Here is a 20,557-nt window from a genome sequence, read left to right as displayed (position 1 = left end):
GTGCATGTGGCACAGAAAGAAAAAATCCAACTCTCTTATAATTCAGAAAAGTGTGTCAGTTTCTTGTCATAAAATGCCAAGCAAATGCTACTGTGTTTACCTAAATCCAAGACTAGCTTTCCCCCTAAAATCTTTGATGTTAGAAATTGGGGGAGTGTCTTAAATTCAAAGTTGTCTCCTTTTAGGTAGAACCTGTATTTAACTTCTATTTTTAAGGGTGTCTTCTTCTATTTGGAGTTGTCTTCTATTCAGGTAAATATGGTACTTAGATGCCTGCCATGGAGGCCTTTAAGCTTGCGTAGATGGTGCCCTGTGGAGTCATAGTGGGTGCAGCAACTCAATTCATGCTGTGTAGACTTGTGAGCTGCAAGCAGCTTCTCAGTTCAAATCAGGTAAGCGGCCCTGAGAGGACAATGCATGCTTTGCATGACCCAGCAAGTATGGAGATCTCTAAGCCTTTGCATGCACTGATGACACCACTGGTGTGCCAGGGACCAGAGACTTTGGGTAAGATTAGTACATGACCTGACAGATGCTAGTAAGTGCCCTGTTTTGTCGCGAATCCACCAAGCTTTCAAATTCCATGGAATATTCTCCAGATTTATCTTGGATGGGCTCACTCATCTCCAATTTCATCTTGACATCTTAACTTTTTCTGTGGTTTCCTTTCTTCCTAATTGTTCAAACATATTGATAAAAAGCTAGAAAGTTGCTTTAATGTATATTGTTCCAAGAACTTTAAATTCCAGGAATCATCTCATACTCAGCCAAATTATTTGTGCAGTGTGGAATTGAAGAAAAAAAAAATCATGCAAGCAGCTAAGACTGAATGAAGCGGCTTCTGTGTGCAGCCGATCTTGAGGGATCCTGATTTGAAACCTCTGGGCTAATGGAAGTACCACATGTCTTGGCTGGTAAACGGCATCTTTTTGCTTGTTGCTAAGGTCCTTGCTTTTGGAAACTTACTTTTCTGCCTAATGTTAAAACATTACACTCCTAGCTGTAAACAGAGTAAGAAAAACTGGAAACTCCTTTACTAATAGCCATTATTGCAGCCTTGGAATGAATATATATATATATATATATATATATATATATATATATATATATATATATATATATATGGGGCTTAGTTTGTCGAACATTTCAGCCACAGAATATTGTTTTCTGTGAATACGGTTCCCTGACATTTTGCAAGCTTTAAGCTCAGAATGATGTAATATGAAGTGATCTGGATACCCTGTCAAATTCTTATTAGATCTGGAGAAGCAGGGCAATGCTATTAGGTGTTATTGTACAAAACTGTGGAGAGGAATATAATATCTGAACAGAAAGATCCTTATTCTAGGGGTCTTGAGGAAATGCAGGAGAAACCAAATCCTCTCCTATGTGCTCTCGAGCAGCATAAAGCCAAAATATTGCTACAACAATATTTATTGATTGCTCAACAGCATTCTATATGCTGAAATGCATGCTTCAATCAAATTCCTCATAGTCACATCTACTGTGCCCATATAGGGACTACAAGCAAACAGAAGATGAAGCATTTTGAATCTAAACAAGGCCTGCACATCACATGGCCCACAGGCTGGATTCTGCCCACAGGCATGGTTTTCCTGGCCTACAGTGGAGCCAGCCGGCCCTCGTGAGTGAGCAGGTGTCGGGGTGGCAGGAGCAGTGGTGAGGTGGCATAGGCCTGTGAGATGGGGGCAAGGGCAGGCGCTGCTGCTGCTGCTGCATGCTGCCAGCCACTTCCCGGCCACCACTCACCCTTGCTCTTGAGCTCCTCTGCTACTCTTGGGCCCAGGAGCTAGCCCTGGCTAGTGGGTGGGGGGAAAGGGCAGTAGGTGTGGGTGTGCTGCTGTGGGACCAGGATGGGCGTGCCACTGCCTCATCGTCCACAACCACCTCCACCACTCCCCTGATTCCTGCTCCCCTCTACTGCTTTTGGGGCTGAGAGTTTTCAGTGAATGAGGGTGCAAATGTGCCCTGGTGGAGACACAGGGCACATGCATGCCCTCATTCCCATCAGGCTTCCAGCCTGGATAGCAGCAGAGGGGTTTGAGAGCCGGGGGAGTGGTGGCAGTGAGCTGGCGAGGCAGCGGCACATCCTTACCATGCCTGCCGCTTCCCCCCCCCACCCTCGCCAGGGCCAGCTCCTGGACCCAAGAGCAGCAGAGGGGCTCAGGAGCAAGGGTGAGTGGTGGCGGGGAAATGGGTTGCTGCCAGGGAGGGAGGTCAAGCACAGGGCCACCCACCCTTAACTCTAAAAAATCAAATCAATCAATAAACAAATATCAAAATGATTAACTGATTTAAATTATTAAATTATTATTTATTTATTATTTTTATTTATCATATTTTTATACCACCCAAAACGCGAGTTCTCTGGGCGGTTTACAAAACCAATAAAAAGATTAACACATTAAAATTTAAAATGATAGAACTATTAAAACACAATTAAAACTCAGTTAAAACAATGTCTAATTAAAAGCCTGGGTGATCAAATACGTCTTGACTGGCTTTTTAAAAGTTGTAAGAGATGGGGAGGCTCTTATTTCAGCAGGAAGTGTGTTTCAAAGCCTTGGGGCTGCAATGGAGAAGGCCCGTCCCCGATTGGCAGTAGACGAGCCAGTGGCAACTGCAGACAAACCTCTCCAGATTATCGCAATGGGAAGTGTGGTTCATAGCAAAGAAGGAGTTCTCTTAAATAGACAGGGCCCAAGCTGCATAGGGCTTTATAGGTTATAACCAGCACCTTGTACTTTGCCTGGAAACTTATTGGTAGCCAGTGTAAACCTTTTAAGATGGGAGTGATACCCCTGCTAACTTGGCAAAGAGGCACCTTTTAATGTGGTGATTCTCTTTATTTAGCAGGGAGAGAGTAACTGGCCCCATCCACCCCCAGCACAGCACCTCCAGTGACTGTTGCTGGTGTCTATCTTATGTTTCTTTTTAGATTGTGAGCCCTTTGGGGACAGGGATCCATCTTATTTATTTGTTATTTCACTGTGTAAACCGCCCTGAGTCATTTTTGGAAGGGCGGTATAGAAATTGAATGAATGAATGAATGAATGGATATGGTCTCTCCGAGATGACCCAGAGACCAATCTGGCTGCTGCATTCTGGACTAACTGCAGTTTCCGGACTACGTACAAAGGCAGCCTCACATAGCGCACATTGCAGTAGTCAAGTGTGGAGGTGAACAGCAGATGGTCACTATTCTAAATGACTATTCTGAGGTCATTTATCTCAAGAAAGATAAATGACGTATCAGCCGAAGTTGGCATATCAGTCGAAGCTGATAAAAGACACCTCTGGCCACTGCCTCAACCTGGGACACCAGGGAGAGTTTAGTGTCCAGAAGCACCCCCAGACTGCATACCTGTTCCTTCTGGGGAAGTGTGACCCCATCCAGAACAGGCAGATCAAAATCATCTCCCAAGTTCCGACCCCGCACAATGAGTACCTCCGTCTTATCTGGATTCAGTTTGTTATCCCACATCCAGCCCATCACTGCCTCCAGGCAGGCATTTAGGGAGGTTATGCCTTCTCTTGATGATGCTGACATGGAGAAATAGATTTGGGTGTCATCAGCATACTGATAACACCCTGCACCAAATCTCCTGATGATCTCTCCCAGCGGTTTCATATAGATGTTAAACAACATCGGAGCCAATACGGAGCCCTGAGGGACACCATACTGAAGTTCAGTTTTTGAAGAACAACAGTCCCCGAGGGACACCATCTGGAATCTGCCCGAGAGATAAGAGTGGAACCACTGCAAAGCAATGCCTCCCACCCCCAACCCCCTCAGACGCTCCAGAAGGATACTATGGTCGATAGTATCGAAAGCCGCTGAGAGATCCAAAAGGACGAACAGAGTCGCACTTCTTCTGTCAATTCCCAACTGAAGATCATCCATCAGGTTGACCAAGGCAGTCTCCACTCCATAGCCTACCCGAAGGCCGATCTGAAACGGGCCTAGATAATCAGTTTCATCCAAGACTTCCTGGAGTTGGGATGGCACCACCCTCTCAATTACCTTGCCCAGCCACGGAAGGTTGGAGACAGGCCTGTAGTTGCTCAACTCTGAGGAATCCAAGGCAGGCTTCTTCAGAAGTGGTCTAATAATTGCCGCTTTAAGACAAGGAGGCATCCTGCCCTCCCTCAGAGAAGCATTTATGATCTCTACTAGGCCTTCTACAACAACCTCCCTGCCAGATAATATTAGCCTTGTCGGGCAAGGGTCAAGAGAACAGGTGGTAGGCCACATTGCTCCAAGCACCTTGTCCACATCCTCACAAGTCACAAACTGAAACTGATCCAGTGTAACCACATAAGAGGAGTCACTGGACACCTCTGTTTCAGACACTGCAGTAATTGTGGGGTCTAAATTCAAGTCGGCCTGAATACAAGAGATTTTATCCACAAAAAAATCATTAAACACGTCATAGGGGTAATAGATGGTTCCAAATTCTGATTCAAGGGAGGAGAGGCACTCACTAGCCCTCTCACAACCCTGAACAACTCCACTGGACGTGAACTTGCAGATGCAATACGGGCCGAAAAGAATTGCTTCTTTGCTGCCCGTATAGTCAGAGCATAGAGCTTCAAATATGCTCTATGTTGTAATCTGTCGGATTCGAGTCAAGTCTTCCTCCACTTGCACTCCAGTCTTCTACCTTGCCGCTTCAGCCCCTGTAGTTCTTCCGTATACCAGGGGGCCAATTTTGAAGCGGGTCGGAGAGGACGCTTAGGTGCAATCATGTCTACTGCCCTTGTGAGTTTGCTGTTCCAGTTCTCCACCTCTGCTATTCATGCCAGAAAGGACATTGTTACACTCAGAATCACCAACTGAACAAGAGTGTCATGAAGTGCCCCCTTTGCTAAGCAGGGTCCACCCTGGTTTGCATTTGAATGGGAGACTACATGTGTGAGCACTAAAGATATTCCCTTTGGGGATGGGGCTGCTCTGGGAAGAGCCTCTGCATGCTTGCATGCAGAAGGTTTGGAATTCCCTCCCTAGCATTTCCAAGATAGGGCTGAGAGAGACTCCTGCCTGCCACCTTGGAGAAACTGCTGCCAGTACTGGCTTATATATTTACAGAACTGCCACCAAAAGAAGCACCACACTACCCAGCAGAATGAATGAAAGAAAAATTAAGGGGTGTTGCATAGGTTTATTAATAAGGTGGTCGTCCCAAAACATTTTGAATATAATATTCTTCCTCATGGGAAACTACTCAGCATACGATTCTAATTTAAATCTCCGTTCTTGTTGGATTCAATCTCCCCTAATTTAGTTCAGAATAAATCGACTGTTTCTCTCTGATTATACTGTTGGAGATGAACTTCCAGTGCATCGACCTTTTGCACCAACTGTCCTAATGACCACTGGGGCATTGGGAGTAGAGACAGTGAGTCAGGGTCTCCCTATCTGTCCCTACTCTATGACCCCTGAACTGACTCTGCCGCACTTCCTGTGCAGAGTCACAACAATCCTTCCTTTCCTCCTAGAGAGCAGATGGAAACATCTCTCTCTCTCTCTCTCTCTCTCTCTCTCTCTCTCTCTCTCTCTCCTCCTACCTATCCACTATGTAGTCCTTTAGATTAGATATAGGTCTTTCCTGTCTAAGTGTATTTAACCAATAAATGTTTAGTGTTTAGTGTTTAGTCACACAAGGATCTCCATGTGTTTTCTCTAAATAGCTGCAATATCCAAACCATCCTCTGCTACCTACTCTGTAACTGGAGTGTGTGCTCATTCCTTAGTGCTCTGCTGTTTTACCTATTGTGGGTAAGAATCAACAACCTCTAACATATACAATGGTTTGAGTTTCTTGACCAAAAAATCTGTTCTCACCACTCTAGCCAGAGCACGAGATAGGAGGAAGGCAGCACCTTTCTCCAAAGTGAGGTCCCTACTGATTGATCTGGTGGGAGGCACACTCCTCAGCTTGCTTGGCTCCAAATGCTGGGTTTGGATAAGCCAGAGAGGAGATCTTTCCTGGAGTTCTGGTCAGTGAACAGATGGAACATGGCCTGGGCTTCTTCATTTGCACTCAGCCCAGACTTGCTAAGATCAAGGGTAGAATGATTTTGAGTGGGCTGGTATTACTGCCAATCCATCCCCGCTCTAGTCAGAATGCTGAGGTAGAACTCCTTCAGATAGCACCAAGGAGCTTGTCCTTGGACAAGCATCCATCACTTGCCTGATGAGCTGGGCTAAAGGAGGGGAGATGGTTTAATTCTTGAGATTCAATCCTTTCTTTTTGTTGTGTGCAGGGGCATAGGTAGGGGGCAGGGGACTTTCTTTTTGGGGTCCCAGAGCATGGTCTAAGGGCACTTGATACAGTCATCTTGCTGAAGCTAAGCAGGTCTTGGTGTGGTCAGTGCTTGGATAGGAGACCCATGTATACCACCTTTGGGGATGGGGCCTTAGCTCAGTGGTAAAGTATCTGCTTTGCATGTGGAAGGTCCCAGGTTTGATTCCTGGCATCTCTAGGTAAAGCTGAAAGACACTCCTGCCTAAAACCTTGGAGAAGCTGCTGCTGGTCAGCATAGACAATACTGAGCTAGATGGACCAATGGTCTGACTAGGTATAAGACAGCTTTCTATGTTCCTAAGGCTGCCTTCCCCCATCCCTGCAGCTCACCTCTTGAAACAAACAGCCATGGTTGCAGGGACTAGTTGGCTCTCTCCATGGAGGAGAAAACCTCAGATGTATTGTTAGTCTCTGCCTTTCTGCAATGCTAAAAGTACCACTCTCCGCAGAAATTTAGCATGGCCAAGACACAGAAAAACATTAGCGAGAGTGTAGGTTCTTCTCCAGACCTTTTGAGCCTTGGTCTGATTTGGAGGTGGGTGGGGTACATAATAGAGCAGGGAATGGAACTTCTGAAATTTATATTTTATTCACTCTTTTGGAATTCTAAAATAATGCAATTTGGGTTTTTTTGTCTTTAAGGGTGGGGAACCCCTTTATTAACACCAACGTGTAATGTCAAAAGCAATGAGTAACTGCTTGTTTTATTCATTCATTCATTCATTTGATTTCTATACCGCCCTTCCAAAAATGGATCAGGGCGGTTTACACAGAGAAATAATAAATAAATAAATAAATAAATAAATAAATAAATAAATAAATAAGATGGATCTCTGTCCCCAAAGGGCTCACAATCTAAAAAGAAATATAAGATAGACACCAGCAACAGTCATTGTAGGTACTGTGCTGGGGGTGGAGAGGGCCAGTTACTCTCTCCCTGCTAAATAAAGAAAATCACCACGTTAAAAGGTGCCTCTTTGCCAAGATAGCAAAAATATGGAAATAAAAGTCATTCTTGCCTTGGAAATGCTACACTCTTGCATCTATTGGCTTTGAAATTAAATAACTAAGGGAAAACTGGACTAGCATAACTGGCCTGTTTTTACAAAGTTATTTTTTAACATTGCAAATAGTTGCTTTACTCCTCCATGCCTATATATAGTGCCTTACTAATTGAGGTCACATGGGCCCTCATTTAGTCAGAGTATCTCAAATACATCTTTTTCAAAATTAATGTTGACATAATATGGAACTGTATTAAAAATTATAATTATTTATAGTATAGGGGTGGTATCTGGGACTGTAACCCACAGGGTTTATTCCTAAGAGCTCTAACATATAACTTCAGTTCATAATCTCCTGGAGGGATGAATTTTTAAAAACCGGATTGGCCAACATCTGTTTAACCCCTGCTAACTAGACAAAGAAACACCTTTTAAACATGGTGATTCTCTTTATTTAGGGGGAAAGAGCAACTGGGCCTATCCACCCCCAGCACAGCATTCCTCCAGTGACTGTTTCTGGTGTCTACCTTATGTCTCTTTTTAGATTGTGAGCCCTTTGAGGACAGGGAGCCATTTTATTTGTTTATTTATTATTTTTATATGTAAACCACTTTGGACACTTTTGTGAAAAAGATATATATAATTCTTGTTGTTGTTATCTTAACTGCTGAATCAACATTTATTATGGTACTGTTGAAAGAGATTGTTTCCATCATGTTGAAGTTATATAGACGTCCCAGTGCCATGGACATGCATGATTTCATTTTTTCACTTCCACTTCAGTTGGGCTCTAACTGACCCCTGTATGCTATTTTAATTAAATCCTGGCATTAAAAAGAAAACTGCAGTGGGATGAAGGCTGGGGATGTGCATGGAACCCGTTCAGAGCTTGGAGCCCTTCCTGGAGCGCCGAATGGGTTCCGTCTGCTGGCGTTTGAACTGGCTAGAAGGGCAGGGTGTTGCTTTAAGGAAGGTGCTGCCTACTTGTCAGCCCCCAACCTGCCACTTTCCTCCCACCAGTGTTCTCCATAAAGGGAGTGCCATGCACGTGCATGCCGACCATGAGCAAGACAATACTGATAGGGACTGCAAGCAGGAACACTGCAGTCCAGGATGCCTGCTTTTTTTTAAAGAGAGAGTTGGGGTGGGGGGGAAGTGGGGGGCTGACAGGTAGCCAGTACCTAGGGATGTTCATGCACATCCCTAACTGAGGCAGGTTGAGACATATACAACAATTTACTATTTTATTGTCGGAATATGCAGCATAGGGTAGTTCTTAGGGGAGCTTTTTAGCCTACTTTCCAGTAGGCTTATGAGATCACCTGGCATTCCGTGTGTGTGTGTGTGTCCCACTATCAACTTCGCAATGCCTGGACCAATATGAACCAAATCGAGTACAGTTGTAAGGACGCATAGGGACACCTCAACAGCATAGTTTGTGATGATGTCAACCACCCCAGTTCAAGATGGCAGACGCACGTAAACATTTGAAGTGCAATTGGGCCAATTTGTGGACCAACTAACTGATTTGAATCAAATTTGCTACAGCTGTAGGGACACATAGGGATGCCTCAAGGGTGTAGTTTGTGATGATGTTATCCACCCCAATTCAAGACGGCGGATGCGTAAACATTTGAGGTGCAAGTGGGCTAACTTGTGAACTGCCTAACCGATTTGAACCAGATTTGCTACAGGTGTAGGGACACACAGGGATGCCTCAATGGCATAGTTTGTGATGATGTCATCCACCCTGATCCAAGATGGCAGACATGTGAGGTGCAAGTGGGCTAACTTGTGGACCATTTAACCATTTTGAACCAAATTTGGTGCAATTGTAGTGAGTGACTCACAGGGACACCTCAATGGTGTGATGTCATCCACCCCAATTCAAGATGGCAGGTATACGTAAACATATTTATTTATTTATTTATTTATTTGATTAGTATACCGCCCTTCCAAAATGGCTCAAGGCGGTTTTAAGTGCAATTGGGCTAACTTGTGAACTGCCTTACCAAGTTGGACCAAATTTAGTCCAGTTGTAGGTTTAGTGAAGGGAAGTGGACAGATTAGTTCTTAGTAGAACAACTTATTTAGAAATGTTTTATACTCCTTTAGGGTCAGTTATCACCCTATAAGCACAACAGGGTTAGACAAAGAGGTAGATCAGTTATACCTGTGGGGCAATCAGTAATCTAATGGAAATGCAGTGATATTTTGGCCTCCAAAGCACATGAATAATACATATATGCATTGGCTTAAAATGAGTTGCTTCCACTGCCTTCCTTTACAAAGTACTTTTTAAATGTAAGTGTTTCTAGTGATGTTTGTAAAAATTACATTTTGAGAAGGCCTACAGTTCTCATTAGGGTTGCCAGCTAGGGACTGTTATAGAGGAAATGCAACTATTTGGGGGACCAAATGACTTTTTTTTCCATTAGGAGGAAGAGAGACTATTTTGGGGATCAAATAACTTTTTTTGTTTTGCATGTGTTGTGGTGTCTGAAATTCTGGGGAGCAGCTGGAACATTTTGTTCACTCAGAACACCTTGCTCTTGTGAGAAGCTTCTCTTCCTCTGTCTCTTTCCCCTTCCTACCGGCCCACCATCCAATGGGGGAAGCCAGAAGGGAGGTTCTGCTTCAGTGGCAGGTTGTAGAGCCACATGATGTAGGAGCACAAATAGATGGGCCCCACAGGTGCAGCTTCCTTCCTACATGTGGTGGCAGTGGTGGCCACTGAGAAGTTAGGAGTTAGCTAACTTTACACAGTTAGCAGCTACCCCTGCTAACTGAGTTAAAAGGTACCCTTTAAAGTGGTGAATCATATATATTTATCATGGAGAGATAAATGGCCCTATCCATACCCAGCTCAGCATTCCTCCAGTGGTTGATGCTGGTGTTACCTTGCTACAGAGAACAGCTAGCGAGTGGGAGACTGCTCATGCACTGTGGTAAAGAGGCTGGCTCAGTAGCGAGCTGGCTGCCCTGCCTCAAGCCAGAGGCGTAACTAGGGAAAATGGCACCCGGGGCAAGCACTGAAATTGCGCCCCCCCACCGCGTCCCCCCCGCCGCCGCCCCAACATACATCTGACTGACACACATGTTTCAGAAAACTTTTATTTTAAAAATTTAAAAAATTACAAAAATTACCAAAAATTTCAAAATGCACTACATACTTAGGTTTTTCCTCACAACAACCCTGTGAAGTTGGCTTGTATCTCAAACATCAGAATTATGATGCAATGATGATTGTTATGATTATGATGCCCCTCCCTCACGCCCTGGTTCTGTTCCTGACTTTCCCTTGTGAGTGACTGTATTTTAACAAAATGAAAACCAAGGACTCCAAAGTAATTCGAGGGACTAGGGTGATAGTGCTAAAGACTCCTTATTCTCCCGCTGTTAAAGAAAGATTCCCCTTTTCCAAAACCATGCGCTATTGACACCAGAAAAGGTTTCAAATGGAGGGGGAAGCATTTATGCATTTATGCTTTGTTTTATGTTACGATTTCAAAGTTAGAAAAACTATAAAAGGGCCATTTTAGAGAAGATATGCACTGCCTTAGTTGCAAATCCTGCTTTTTTGAGATTCCCTGCAATTGAATAAAGCGATAATATACACCTTTGCTATTTAAATTGGTTGGAGAGTATTTATGACAATAAAAAATGAAATGGCATTTCAGATGCAACATTGGTTGCCTAAGACCACTCAGATTTAACTAATCTTCATCACATTGACAAGAAGAGCAATTAAAATTAAAATCCATGACTAAAACCAAACCACTTTGGGGTTGTTTTTAATGAAAGGTGGTATATAAATTTAACAATAAATGTTTAGAAGTATATACTTTCACCCCCTGCCCAACCTACAATTAATTCCAGCTTATTTTCAAAGGGCTTCTAGTTTTATTTACAAATTGCTTGGCAGCACCAATGTTTAAGTAATCGCTAATTGCTCCTAATGATAGTTTTACTTATTGTTAAATATATATACCACCTTTCATTAAAACATTCTCTGTTCATCTGATTTTCAGTCTGGTTAATTAAATTGGTGGAGGTTTAGACTTTCCTGATGGGCTGAAACAGCTAATCCATTTTAATGATGACATATAATTAAATTAGCTTGCATTACATGCATTACCCAAGGTTCCACATCCCCCCATCTCCCCCTCCCTGAACCTTTTCAGTTAAAACGTGGTTAGATTATAGGGGAGGAAGGACTTGAATGAGCAAAAAGGGGAACTGGTTCGGGCATTCAGGAAGTTGTTCAGAAGAGGGAGTTGTTCAGGAAGTTTGCTCTGGTGCATGTCCTCCTCTCGACGCATGCGCTACTGGTGGCGGGGCGGCGGGGTGCGCCGGGGAGTGAGAGTCAGAGACTTGGACTACGAAGACGCCACGGCACCCAGTGCTGGATGAGCAATGCCAATGGGGGGGTGGGTGCTGGGACTGGGGGAGGGGGACTGCTCTGCAAAAAAAAAAAAAATCAAAAAAAAATTTTTTTCCAGCAAATCGGCGGGGGCACTTTTTGGTGCCCCCGCCGTAGTGCCCGGGGCACGTGCCCCCCTGCCCCCCTATAGTTACGCCTATGCCTCAAGCCAAGAGTTAAAGTGGCTGGCCTTGCTGGGGAGAGCAGGCTGGGTGAGGAGGACCTCCTCCATGGGAAAGGAGGACTCTTTGTGTGATAAGCCTAACCAGGTGAGGAATTTACAGTTAAGAAGCAGGGGCCTTGAAAACTCAGCACCGAGACAGCAGACAGCTCACCTGGTCATCAGCTCTACAATGGTGAGCTGTATTTATTCTCAGATTATCCAATTTTTATCCAGATATGCACATATAATACCAATAAACATATTCAAATGTTATGCTAAGTGGAGACTTTTTGGAGACTTTTTTTGGTAAAAAGCACCCCCTATTTTCACTGTTTTGGTGATGGATATAACTTTTTTTAACCATCTGGAACTGGCAACCCTAGTTCTCAGAGTATTGACGTAGCTAGAGAATTTTCAGCAGCGAGTTTACAGCAGCAGAACAATATGGACTAAAACTGATATTTTACCATTTGCATACACAGAAGTTAAATACTTTGTATTAAGTCATGGGTAGAAAGCTTCTTAGGCTGATGTGGGGGGAAACCCTCCCTGTGGCCAAGTTGCTCATGAGGAGGACCCTCCCTGGCCATTATGCCTCTGGCCAGAAACAACAAAACCCAGTACCCCATGGGTTAGCAACCCATGGAGGTGGTTGGCACCCTCGCTCTGGGCCACCCCAGCACCCCCCAAGTGCAGTTATGGGGCTGCTGAAACCTCCATTCTTCCCTATGGAGAAAAACCTTAAAGCCACTTGTGGGGTGCTGGGGTGGCCCAGAGTGAGTGGTGGTGGTGTGCACAGAGGGTGCTAACCACCCCCATGGGTTAATACTGGGTTTTGTTGTTCCTGAAGTATTCTGAGTGTAGATTCGTTGGTAGCATATAAGATTTTCAATGACAAACCATGAATCCACTCTCATCTGCTAACCTTAAAGACACATAAACTTCAAAATCACTTAAAAACCAGCCCTTTGCCCAATTCCTTTCAAATAATTCTGATAGCTACCTGGCCCCCCTTGGGCACTACCACCCACCACACTCTGCTCTAGGCCACCCCTTTGCCCCTGACGTGAAGCTACGCATTTGCTGACACCTCCATGCTTCTTTATGGAGAAAAACCTTAAAGACGCATAAACTTCAAAAATCACTTAAAAATCAGCCTTTTGCCCCATTCCTTTCAAATAATCCTGATAGCTTCCTTGCCCACCTTGGGAACTACCACCCACCACAATCCACTCTAGAGCACCCCTTTCTCCCTGACGTGAAGCTATATATTTGCTGCAATCCTCATTATTCTCTATGAGGAATTCCAAAATAATTTTAAAATTCACCAATAATCAGAGGAGTGTCCGATTGCCTTGGAACTTTGTGGATAGTAGGCACCCCTGGTTGTCTACAACCCACCCCACTTTTGTACCCCTAGGTGCTCCATAATAGGGGATATGGGCTGGTTCTGGTCCCATTATACACTATGAGAAAAATAATTTAAAATATTTCAAATATTCTTTAAAAAATCATAGGGATGTCCAATTGCTTCAGGGTTTGCATGGTTGTTGGCACCCATGGGTGCTCCACAATAAGGAATAATGGGCTGGTTCTAGTCCCATTATACCCTATGAGAAAAAATAAAAATATTTTTCAAAAATTCATAAAAAATCGTATGAGTGTCCGATTGCTTTGGGGTTTGGGTGGCAGGTACCCCTGGGTGTCAGCTACCATCCTACCAATTTTTGGATGTCCAAACCATTTTGAACCAGTTGTAACCGGTTCGAATCGAACCACCCCCTGGTTCGGTTCGAATTCGAACCTGAAGCTTGAACCTGATGGCTGGTTCGGTTCGAATTCGAACCTTTGAACCACCCTGGTTTGAATTCGAACCGGTTCGCACATCCCTAATTGTGGCTGGGGAAGATGGAAGTTGTAGTCCAACTATATCTGGGGACTCATAGTTGGGAATCCCTGGATTAGAACAATAAAGATTTAGATCTACTGTTCACTTTGGCATCTCAGTGTTTCTGTTTTATCATGTTTATGGCATCTGAATAAAGGTAAATATCAACATACACACCCCTTTTCATGACTTTTGCTGAATAATTAGACAAGTAATGAGAGGTCCTAAGGGAAAATGAAATAATTTGTACCTGCTTTTTGTGGATGTTCAGGAGTTAGCAGGTGTATGCTTGGCTGGTGTGGCCAGGAAGCAGAACTGAGGACCCAAACAGGGGGAACCGAAGGTGAAAGCACTGAAGGTGGCTAGGGAAACAGAATGGAAATACGGAACTGTAACTAAGGAAGCACCCCTGTGGATGATCAGAGAGTGGCTGTGTGCAGTCTTCATTGCTCGTTCAAATATGAAGATCTTGAGAGAGCTGCAGGTAAGCTTCGGAGTGGGAACAGTATAATATAGCCATGAACATTGGGCTGATAAGCTATGAGGCAGATGGGCAAGCTGAGGAAAGGGAAAGGCTGATGTGGTTCAGGATGGTGCTTAAACAAGTGGGGCAATTACATTGCCTGAAAATCACCAAGAGGTCAAGGTATCTAGTTTTGAATGGTTTATCTAAAAATAAGAATGGCTCCATAAAAATGCTAGCCAAAAGGATATCACAAGTTTCACACAAACTACAAGATATTTATGCTTACTTCTCTTAAATATTCAAAAGAAAGCATTGCCCTCTAGTGTACAAACTATGGAATGGTCCCCCCCTCCTCTTTCACCCCGAAAGGAAAAAGTGTGTCTTCTCTTCTGGGTATGAGGCATGTCCCATCCTTCCTCATGCTGTATAACTTCTATAGCTCTTGAATGCTTCCTTATTTATTTAAGTATTCTGATCAGAAACTCCATGATATGGTTTGTGTCAAATGTTCAAAACTTTGGAATAGACCTGGCACAAAAATTAGATGCACAGAAAATTTTCACTGTATAGATCAAAACTTAAAGTGTTTTCCAAAAGGGATTGGGATCAATGTACACGGATTAAGATTGATCCACGTGGTTCCCTCCCATTTTCACCACCGTATTTGCAGGTGAAATGGCGGGGGGGGTGTCTTGCGGGAGCGGGGGGAGAAATATCCATTGATTTGGGTGGGGGAGAAATGTAAAATGGGTGAGGCCCTACCACAGGTTTCTCATGGTGGTGATGGCAGTACAGGATATTAAACAAAAACATTTTATCCTGCACCAGTGTAGAGTAGACAGCATGAAATTCTTGACACCCAGCTCCTGCTGCCTGCTCTCTCTCTCTCTCTCTCTCTCTCTCTTTCTCTCTCTCTCTCTCTCTCTCTCTCTCTCTCTCTCTGTGCGGTAACTATGGTTTGAAACCACTGCACTGTAATGTATGGTCATTCTCTGTCTGGCAACCTCTGTTTTTAGGGTAGGGGAGCCCCTCCCTCTTCCTGGTCCCATCCCAGCAAACTCCATAGCACTGGCATCATCAGCATCATCCCCTGACCTTTACCAAGAATTTGTCAGAAGGAGTGTGACTCTACTGCTTCTTTTGGATCTCTCAGCAGCGTTCGGGACCATCGACCATGGTATCCTTCTGGATTGCCTTGGGAGTTGGGGATAGGGGGCACTGCTTTGCAGTGGTTCTGCTCCTATCTCTCAGGTAGATTCCAGATGGTGGAGCTTGGTGACAGTTGCTCCTCAAAACAGGAGCTGTTATATGGGCTCCATTCTGTCACCAATGCTTTTTAATATTTACATGAAACTGCTAGGTGAGGTCATCAGGAGGTTTGGTGCTGGGTGTTATCAGTATGCTGATGACACCCAAGTCTACTTCTCCTTTTCATCTTCATTATCAGGAAATGGCACTCATTCTCTAAATGCCTGCCTACAGTCAGTAATGGGCTGGATGAGGGATAACAAACTGAAGCTGAATCCAAGCAAGATGGAGGTGCTCATTGTGGGGGCTCAGAATCTGAGGGATGAGTTAGATCATTCTGTGCTGGATAGGATGGGGTGGGGTTACACTCTCCCAGAAAGAGCAGGTGCACAGCTTTGGTGTACTCCTGGACCCAAGTCTCACCCTGGTATCTCAGGTGGAGGCCATGGCCAGGAGTGCTTTCTATCAGCTCCAGCTGATTCAACAACTGCCCCATTCCTTGAAGAAGATGACCTCAAAACAGTGGTGCCTCAGATGGTAACCTCCAGCTTGACTATTGCAATGCGCTCTACATGGGGCTGCCTTTGTACGTAGTTCGGAAACTTCAGTTAGTTCAAAATGCGGCAGCCAGATTGGTCTCTGGGGCAACCTGGAGAGACCATATTATGCTTGTTTTAAAACAGTTGCACTGGCTACTGATATGTTTCTGGGCAAAATACAAAGTGCTGGTCATAACCTTTAAAGCCCTAAATGGCTTAGGTCCAGGTTATCTTAGAGAGCGCCTTCTTCTACATGATCCCCACTGCACATTAAGGTCATCTGAGGAGGTCCATCTGAGGAGGTTTGTCTGGTGGTGACTCAGAGGCGGGCCTTCTCTGTAGTTGCCCCAGGGCTGTGGAATGCACTCCCGGAAGTAATCCATAACCAGAATTCATTGCTGGCCTTCAAGAGAGCCCTTAAAGTCTATCTGTTTGGCCTGGCCTTCCAGGGTTTTTAATTTGTTGTAAATTGTTTTTAACTGCTGTAAATGTTCAGCCAGGTTCTCCAGGGTTTTTAACCATTTAAATGTTTAATTGTTAATTATTTTATGCTGTTTTTATAGTTTTGTTTTTAATTGTTAATTGATTTTAATGGTTTATTTTGATGTAAACCACTCTGAGCCATTTTTGGAAGGGTGATATATAAATTGAATGAATGAGTGAGTGAGTGAGTGAATGAATGAATGAATAATTTAAAAATCATCAGACTGTGAGCAAGGTGTCAGTATGTCTCCAGGATGGCAGCCATTGGCCACACTATTCAAGGGGACATGCCGAGTGCGATCATACATTTTTGGCATGGTCCACCCACCTTCGACAGGGAAAGAGCATTTAAATGCCATGCCATGCCATTCAAGCCCTTTTTCTGACACTGCCTCCCTCAAGAGCCCCGCAACAAAACAGCCCTGCACAAACACAGTTTCTGGCAGGGGGGATCTTGGGTGGCACTCTTTTCCTGTTACTTAGAAAAGGAAAAGGGAAGGGAACATGACGACTTCCTAGGAGGGGATATGTATATGAGGGAGGGCAAAAGATACTGGAGTCTGGCCTGCTGTGACCAAGGTTGCTCTTGCAATGGCTCAGCCTAGCAAAGCAGTCCATCGAGACACACTTTTGCTCCCTGGCAGCTTGCCGCTAGGCGACTAGCACTCTCATGAGAGGACTAGTCTACTGGGGAGGACATTAGGCTCAAAAACCTTCAGTCTTCCATCAGACTGCATGCTCATGAACTGAGCTAACGCAGCAAAGGGGAACTTGTTTGTGTGGGGCCCACGTTCTCTCTGGTTAACAATAAAACCTTTGCACAGCGACACCCCCCTCTCCAGGGAAGCCTTTCATGCACTCAAAGGAGGTTTTGATGCTCCATTGTGTCCAGGCATAGCTGGATGGGCAGACTGGGCTGCCCAGGACTATTCAATTCCAGAACTATTCAAATTTTCCAGGTTTGGACAGGAGTTGTACCGTATGCAGACCTGCCGCCACAGGGAATTGTGGGAGAGGGGAGCCACAATTTCTAGTGACCCCAGTTCAAATGGGTGGATGGGCTGGCAGAGGAAACACTTTGACAGCTTCTTTGTGGCAGTTGCCAAAACAGGGAGAGCTGTTGCCAGGGTACCCATCCCCATGGGTGACATCTGCTGTCCGGCCCCCATGGCCTGACACTCTCATGAGAGAGTGGTCTGTGGGAGCTCCCACAGACTGATAATGATGACTGATAATCATCATTCATTATGAGCGATTCTGCCCGACACCCCTGTCCCCACAGACGGTTCTTCTCATGAAGGGGTATCTCCTTGGCCTTACACTCTCATGAGTGAGTGGTTCACTCAGGAACAGCATCCACCATCATCATCACAGAGAAGGAATCTCCCCTGCCAGTGTTAGCAATGCTGATCCTGCTGCCTGCCCTTCTCATGAATAAGTCTAGGGACTGCACACTTTCTCCCAAGGGGAAGGGGTGGGCCCCCCTTTCCCATCATCATTGTACAAAAAGTAGACCTGAGCCATTCAAGAATTCCTGGTTGGGGCTGCCTTTTAAACCCAGCCCTGGGTATCACCACCCTGCCATATGTTGCCATCCTAGTGCTCTAATGGGGTTTGCCCTGCTTAAGTTGCCAACCTGAGTGCATGTGCTTTCATCTTTGTTGCTTCATTCTTGGAGAGCAAAGCATGTAGTGCCCATCGTACCGTTCTGTCCCCTTTATCTACAGATTGCCAGGAGGGGAGGGCGAGAGAGTGGGTAGAGAACATGCCCCTGTGTGACTTTGCATTTTGACAGGCTGACAAGCTTGGGATGGGATGCTGCCATCCCATTCCCGTAGCAATTTCAGTTGCCTGTTTTCAGAGGGAGATAGTAACCAGATACTGTATCTCCTAGGAAAACTAAGCAGAATGCTCACCTGACGTTAACCTCAAATGGTTGTTTGAAACCTGACTGCTCCAGGGAAACAACAGCTGTGACATATATGGCAACAAGAAGGCACACATTCAACCATGCTTGTTTCAAGTACTTGTCTGGTCTTTTTCTCTCTTTCAAGACTAGATAGAGTTCAGAAGATGGTCAGCAGACCCATGTTATTTAAGCAAGAGAGAAAATGCCAGTGGGGAATGCAGTCTATTATGAATTTTTATTAATGAATTATATAATAAAGACATGCAACAGACTTCCTTAACACCCATCTAAATATCTCAAACAAGCATAAGATGAGCTGTTTGTTATCATTATCTTGTCATATTCAGGTACAGAGAATCTACATGCACAGCCCTTAACACAATATTTAGGACACAACATTATTCGAAATGATGACCATGATTTCACAGCAAACCAACCAACAAGCAAACAGTGAACCAGGCAAAGAGAACAGAAAGGCACAGGAATAGAACTGCCTGCATACAACATCCAAAATGTCTTGTGGTTAGTGCAAGATTTCTGTCTGTACCGTTTTTGTTTTTTGTAATGCTCTATCCAGGGATTACACCACTCCAAGTTCCAACTCAACTCAAGTTTAGTTTCAAAGTAACATGAATTTGATTTTTAGCAAACTAAGGTTAAAGAAAAACAGGTTAACTGTGCACAAGTAATCATGCACTAGAGTTGTCAACCATTTTCCTGTTCAACAGCTTCTGCATCAAAGTTAAATGCCTAGCTGTTTTTTAAAAAATCTGAGAGGTATATAGGTATAAAGACCTGGAGTAGGGAAGTCAGCATGTAGGTTGATGAAAGGAAAAAAACCAACTGAAAAACTACGTGAACACACCCACACTTTGGACCATGGACAATTTCTGCTTTTTAAAAGTGAAAATGATTTTTGACAACCTTGTTCTTTTGTATTGTGACAATATCCAAATAAATTTTTAAAAAAACATTTCTAAATCAGATCAGTAGAGATATGAGGAGATTATGTGTAACAGTGGATCACAGTCAAGACACATGTACACTGGAATCACTCTTCATTCATAACAAGCCAAGACAAATGTATATTAGTTAGCTCCATAAATTTCCATGATGCACAGAGTCCTCTGCAACAAGACAAAATGCCCTTTGGAATATGCCATCTACATTTTGACAGAGGGGAGACAACAGTGGCTGGGGAGGATAACATTGGCAAGGATAATGATATGCACAAAGTTACAGTAAATGTACATTCTCATTTCCTTCCATTTTATCTGATAGTATTTATTTGCTGGATCTAACCTATATAATTTCTGCTTCAATCTATGTGGTTGTAATTTCTGGGTGAAGTGGGTCTTTTCTGACGTTTTTAGGCATTTATTCAAGGGACCCACCCTAACACATACAATTCCGGGTGATGGTAGTATTTCAGGATCTCCCTTTTTGCAGCTCTACTCAGCTCCTACATCTGCAGTATTTATCTTCAGTTCAGCCACCTTCTTTCTTGCACAATGAATAGATTTTGCCTTCGTGCTAAATCAGCTTTGTTTGTTTGCAGGGATTGACTATGTGGCAAAGGAAGGAGATGAGCCATTTCAAAATAAAAACTTCCAATGCTTTTTTTTTAAAGGTTCAGATTGGGAGAGGGGTTGCCTTGTTTGTAACTTGCCATTAGTGATGCCATGAGCACCATTCAGTAGGGACCTGGGCCATCCATGCAGTTATATTCGATGCAGCACTCACTAGAGGAGTGTGGAAGGAAAATGGCATTTTCCCAATGACAAAACATTGCATTTTGAGCCCTTGGAAAATATACTTGCAATGGAATAATTGTCTCAGAGACAGACACAAACACCCCACCTCAGTGATGAAGAGCTATACACCAGACACCACTAGATGGCAGAAAATGCTTGAAGCAAGAATGTAATGATTGCTCACAGAAGTAAGAGTTAGAGCGTTTTTAAAGATGCTATATTTCATCTTGATTAATTATTTTTTTTAAAGCACATTGGGTCATTATAGTTTAGCTTTTTAAATAATTCCCTTTTAAAAAGTGAATGATTTGGCTGCACAACTTAATGCACATACCAATTCATTCAGTGTCC

At 44.0% G+C, this 20,557-nt stretch overlaps 1 long non-coding RNA gene across 1 annotated transcript; it reads left to right on the top strand.

The window, feature by feature from the left end:
- Window positions 1–257: 257 nt before the first annotated feature.
- On the top strand, window positions 258–19,417 carry LOC128340007 (uncharacterized). The gene is made up of 3 exons (XR_008313396.1): window positions 258–914; window positions 14,079–14,291; window positions 18,800–19,417. It is a non-coding gene; the product is annotated as an uncharacterized LOC128340007 (long non-coding RNA).
- Window positions 19,418–20,557: the final 1,140 nt, after the last annotated feature.

Source organism: Hemicordylus capensis, chromosome 1 (genome assembly GCF_027244095.1).
Source record: "Hemicordylus capensis ecotype Gifberg chromosome 1, rHemCap1.1.pri, whole genome shotgun sequence".
Classification (NCBI taxonomy): Eukaryota; Metazoa; Chordata; class Lepidosauria; order Squamata; family Cordylidae; genus Hemicordylus; species Hemicordylus capensis.
This window is presented reverse-complemented; position numbering and strand designations above follow the sequence as displayed.